The following is a 6000-nucleotide window of genomic DNA, read 5'->3' as shown; positions in this document are numbered from 1 at the left end:
ATCTGGGACTAAAAAGAACGATTAGCTTGGGGACAGCGATTTCGTTATTCAGCCAGTTAGCGTGACAGTTTCGAAGTCACGATGACCGAAAATGTGAGTTCGTCCTTGATGGCTAATTTATATAACGGCATCGAAACGATGAAGCACCCTCAAACTGCCTCCTTCAGGCGATGAAGCACCCCGTCAGATACACTCGATCAAGATGGTTTTCAAGGAAATAGATGTTTATATGAGAATGGAGCATGTTTTACAAAAAATAATGAGAGAAAGCCATTTTTCCTTTTGTAAATTCCCCTATTTGTTATTGTGTAATAATGTGGTATGACGTGTTTTGCGTAACTTGCAACCATCCGGAGAGGCCCTACCTAAACGATTTTTTTACTTTTGCAAAAGGTGGTTGTGCGAACGGTAAGGTGTGCTTTTGGAAGTTTAAGCTTTTGTTTGCGTTGGTTTAGACACTATATACCTCACCTGAATAAACTCTGACTCGTATGTAAGAAGTTTGCTCAACAAATTCGTGTGAGTATTTGTTTTATGTATATTAATAGAGATTACTGCATGTGTTTTATATTTTTCACCAGCTGCTTGTGTTTGAGAGTTGCTTGGTAAATTTCACAAATCCTTGCTAAAGAATTAAGGTAGATTAATTTAAATTTTAGTTCATGCTGTTAAATTCTTCTCAGTATTCTGAGAGTCAAACATCATTTTCAAGAAAAATTATTTCAGGATTATTGCAAAAACTGCTTTATGAAAAATTTAAACGATGCTTCAAGTATAGAAATGATTTTAAATTGTACATATATATATATATATATATGTATATATATATCAGGTTTCTCTTGTTCGTGTTATCTTTCTACTTTCTTATATATATATATTCTTCTACTTTTTAGCCTCTTTTTATATTTCCTTATATATATATATATATATATATATATATATATATATATATATATATATATATATACATCAATAGGTTTCATATATATATATTTAGCTAGATGTCTCCCTAGCTGTATTAGTTAAAATGTCTTAACATTAATTACATTTTTATGCAAATAAATGTGATGCGAAATACCACTAAATATTTCAGAACTTCTGGAGTTAATTTTGTTTCCAATTGCTTCTCTCTTTTTTTGAGCGTTAAATCAGAAGTATTAAATTACAAGAAAATTATAAAATTTAGAAGAAATTAATTAAATTTCAAACAAATTAGAAGAAACTATGCTTCACTTAAATAATACTCTTAAATTAGAAGAATTTATACTTTTTGAATATCTATGATTATAATCTGAAATCAATTGCCTGAAATTAAGACAAGAACTGTTTATTGCATTTTATGAGATGATTACATTGAAATACTTCAGCACTACAATATAACACATTTGTTAATTAATTAATTAATTTCCCCGAGCTAATTTTGCACAAGTATCCTCTTATAGCACGAAAGTTTGTTCTAAAGGTAGCTTTATTCTCAATGCAAATTCTGTCTAAAGAAATCTTTAAATAATGCATAAAATTTTAACCCTCTCAGAGTTATGGATGTTAAATTTTGCACAGAAGGATGGCTTACTAATTCATTTACACGTGAAAATTTCTGCCAGCTTTTAATGTATCTGATATCGAGTTGGATGTATATTCGAAGAAAAGGAATTCAAGGTACAAATTGAGCGAATGGTTTTTAATTATAATCAAGAAAATACTATTTATTTATGACCATTGTGAGGAACTTTAAAATTTCAGGGCTAAATCCGTAATGCTCGAGTGGCTAAAATGGTAATAAAATATATCATTTTTTATGAAATGTGCAAAAATATTCTCCGTAAAATATAACCATTAATATTTTTTAAAAATATTCTGTACTGTTATTTGAATAATTAATAATAATATTTAGAATACGTTCAAATTCGCTACATCTTCCGATGACGTCACTAATGCTTAAAAATTACTTTGTTATATTCCATTACAATGTTAAATATACTTTTTGCGAAATCTGTTAAACATTTGCAGATTTTGCGCGCAACTCTTTAATTTTTAAACATAGAATAACATTCTGAATACTTTTATGAACGTTTAAATTATTATAAAAATTACATGCATACAAATCAAAAATCTAAAATTTAAAAAACATATATATATTAAAAAAATATGGAGAGTTTTAACTTTTTATATTAACTCTAAATGGGTGTTTTTTAGTCCAAAGGGATTTGAGTCCCGAAGTACTATGACTTTCGTTTTGGCATTTTGCGTCGGACTCCTATAAATGCAGGTTCACTTTTCAAACTGTTGCCACAAAATGTTAAGAGTCCTGCATTATATTTGAAGAAATTAAATACTGAAAAATCTGCATAAATGTATGTACATTTCTCGTATTGTGATAAAACAACGGTATCTAGAGCCATTCAATTTTGAATGACGTAATCCTACTGCGAATATGGGCATCTGAAATGCCAAATTTGAAATTTGTAATTTGTTTTATTATCGAGTTCATATTTTGTAAAACTTTAACGAATTTTTGAGTAACAAACTCAACGATTTAAAAGCGAGCAATGACAACACTTTACGCGGGAAAAAGACCTTTTTATATCCAGCGCGTCGAACTGTTAATCGAAAAATCTAAAGATTAACTAAATTCTAAACATTATATTAAATTCTACTAAAGATTCTTTTAAAATTATTTTGCGACATTGCTATTGAACTAAATTTTACGGTTTAAGTGCAAAAAGATGATATTTAATAAATAAGGGTAACACACAAAACGTTAAAACAAACGCACCTTTGGACGTAATTTAAAATCTGAAACATTTCAGATTTTTTTCTTTTGTGATGTTCTTTTTTTTATTATTTATTTATTTTTTTATTTACAGACACATACACTTTTCGAAATCATTTGGGCTAACACTACTTTGGACTGAAAATATTTAAAAACAGCAAAACAGCATATCTTTAGAATTTTCGATAAACAGTCTCGCGAGCTGAAGATAAAGGCGTTTTATTCCCTACTGTGTTGCCACTGCTTGCTTTGAAATCGTTGAGTTTTTTAATCAAATTTCATTAAAGTTTTACTAAATATGAAATAGACAATGAAACAAACTCGAAATTCTATATTCGGGCTTCCAGGCGCTCACTTTCGAGTGTAGGACTACATTATTTAAAATTTGATGGCTCTAAGTGCCGTTGTTTTTTCACATTGCGAGAAATATGTATACGCTCATGCAGATTCTTTATTATTTAATTTTTTTAAATATAATAAAGGCCGATAATATTCGGTGGCAACAATTTGAAAAGTCATTCAGACTTCTTGGCTAACGTCATTTGGGCTAATAATCGATAAACCATGTAATTGTTTTCATGTCTTGAATGATTAAATATATCATGGTAACAAGCAAAAATAATTTAATTATTTAAAAACCTGCAATTTAGTGAAAATAATAATACGAATATGAGATTTTCTTGTGTAGCTTCGAGGAAATGTGATTATTGTTCCAAGTCATGATAATATCATGAATATTATACCAACTCATAAATATTATCCAAATGCATAGTCATGAATATTATCCAAGTGCCTAGTCATGAATATTATCCAAGTGCATAGTCATAAATATTATCAAAGTGCATAGTTATGAACATTATCATGAATATTATTTAAGTCATGAATATTTTTTTAAGTCATTACTATGAAAATATTTGTCAAGACGTTATTTCATCACTTTTTCACTTTTGGTCAGTATTATCTTCTATGACTTCTTTTGTAGCATGTCAAATATTTCGGTTTTTTCTTAAACTTCATTTATTTGTTATTTTAATTAATTTTGAAACTGGTCAAGAAACGAGGTCGAAATTAAGTAAAGGTCAAGATTTAGTTCTAGCTTTGATGAAAACTGATACACACTGCAATAACGATTTAAAAAATCAACTAAATACTGTAGTATTAAAGCAAAAATCTGCTCAATTACGTACATTGCTGCGATGCGCTTGTTTTGCTAAATATTAAGATCGCTTAATATATATTTTAACTGAGCTGCTATAATATTCTAAGATTTTGCAAAATATGTCGATAAAATTACCTCATAATAAGCAAATCTCATTCCAAAAAGGTGAAAATCGCATATAGTTACAAACTCCTTATCAACTAACTTACATTTCTGTGATCAGTGTATTTACTCATGGTACAGAACATCGAGGCAAGAAATTTCCTTCATTTTTAAAAAAAATGAAAACGCACTTTAAGTCTTTTTAAATAAAAACGCACGATTCATTTTTTGATTAAAAACAAAGGTAAGATTTTTTAAGAAATTTTTTGTCTTAAAATTTAATATAGATGTGCTTAATGGTTCGAATCGCGGAGAAGGTATGGATTTTTGTAAATGTATAGTGGTGTGTGGCGTAGGGGAACTCTAAATATGTGGCTACTCGAAAGTTCTCTCGAGAGATCGGTGGTATGGGAAGAGGGGTGGGAGACACTCGGAGCTGTCCCCTCTGCGGGGTGCTTTCCATCAAAATTGGGGGTGGAACTGAGCAACGTCGTATGTTCTCTATAAGGCATTTTCTCCGTGCTTTCTGCATGCCTTTGTGTGTAACGGTAGCATACTCGGCGCGTATTCGAGAGGTCCAGGATCAAGTCCTGGCGAGGGCACTGCATATTCTTCATGGTTCCTGCTTCAAAATAACCTAATGTCACTACTACAGTTGCGGCCGAACTAAAAGGTGGCGGATGATGATTCTTCACCACCAGGATTTGGCGATTGGGTCCCTTTTCCCAGTCGCCTTCTAAAAGGAGGAGTATATAAGGTATTTTCTCCCTCTTTTCAGCATGCCTTCCAGCACACTCGGCCAGGTTTGAGTCGCGGGGACGACACTACATTTTTCTTATCTCCTGCTTTAAAAAAATAAATAAATAAATAAATAAAGACTGTACACAGTAACTGCAATTTATTTATTACCGTGAAAATATATTTTGCTCAAAATGACTTTAAAGGGAATTGAATTCACGGGTTAGTAATACTTTGCGATCAACTTTAGGCATCTTATACCCTGTAAATGGGTATCAGATGTTGCTTTGTGGCCATATAGGGTTGTAATTTTGTGTTTGCTTAGTTTCTTTTTTCTAACGTTTTTTGTTACCCGGACTCATCCTTTGGTTTCTCGTGGCGAATTAATTCCTTTATTTGGTCCGGTGGACACGGCTGGTGGACACGGCTGGACGGCGTTGGTCGCCGTCGTTTGTGGTTCGACGGAAGAAGCTCCGTAAAACATAAGGCAGCAATGCCAGGCGGGTGGTCTTCTCTCCCTTATTCTTACCCTGTAAATGGGGATTTCCCGTTTCATCCTTTCCTTTTTCACCCTGCTGTCAAATTCGTGCCAATTCAGCCGCTGCCACTCTCATCAGTAACTCCTACTGACGGAAGACTAAATTTTTCCCGATTCATTCCCTTTTAAAGAAGTTGTTATTGAAAGAGTCATTTGTTGAGTCAAGGACATGATAAGTGCTCATTGACTTGTCGCACTTCATTATCTGAGCAATACGCCATTTACTATGAAGTAATTTTAGAACAATACGCAGGCATGAGATGCAATTCTATTTTCACACGCATATGATTATTTTGCATCTGCCAATTCATATTTTCATAGACGTCTGTTGAAAAGTGATCTTGAATTTGTTGAAACCTGAGTTTATTGAAACCCAACAAGGTCATGCTAAAATTCGAAGGTAGATCATAAAAACTAAAAAACATTACACACCTTTATTAATCATAGTATATGATGATAAATTTGCATCATGTTATTACTGTTTTTAAACATTACACATGACAACTACTCATGTAATACACTTCGAATAAACTTTTGTACTTATAGAAATATGTATTTATAATTATACTTTGCAAAGCAGTTAGTAAGTCGTAAAATTCAGAGTTTTGTGTTTTCAGCTTTTAAATGTGTAACTCGTCGTTCATAAACAGTATTATGTGAAATAACGGAAAAAATTATTAGGCGTTAACC

The 6000-nt window shown here is 31.6% G+C and overlaps 1 protein-coding gene across 1 annotated transcript in view; it reads left to right on the top strand.

The window, feature by feature from the left end:
• The first annotated feature begins 247 nt into the window (after positions 1–247).
• The window catches only part of LOC118203019 (patched domain-containing protein 3-like), a 331935-nt gene continuing 326182 nt past the window's right edge, over positions 248–6000 (top strand). The window contains exon 1 of the mRNA XM_085810563.1: positions 248–519. The gene's annotated coding sequence lies outside the window, so the exon portion shown is untranslated. The remainder of the gene's footprint in view (positions 520–6000) is intronic.

This window comes from Stegodyphus dumicola, chromosome 2 (assembly GCF_044657685.1).
Source record: "Stegodyphus dumicola isolate Sdum_Otavi_A_Nest chromosome 2, ASM4465768v1".
Classification (NCBI taxonomy): domain Eukaryota; kingdom Metazoa; phylum Arthropoda; class Arachnida; order Araneae; family Eresidae; genus Stegodyphus; species Stegodyphus dumicola.
This window is presented reverse-complemented; position numbering and strand designations above follow the sequence as displayed.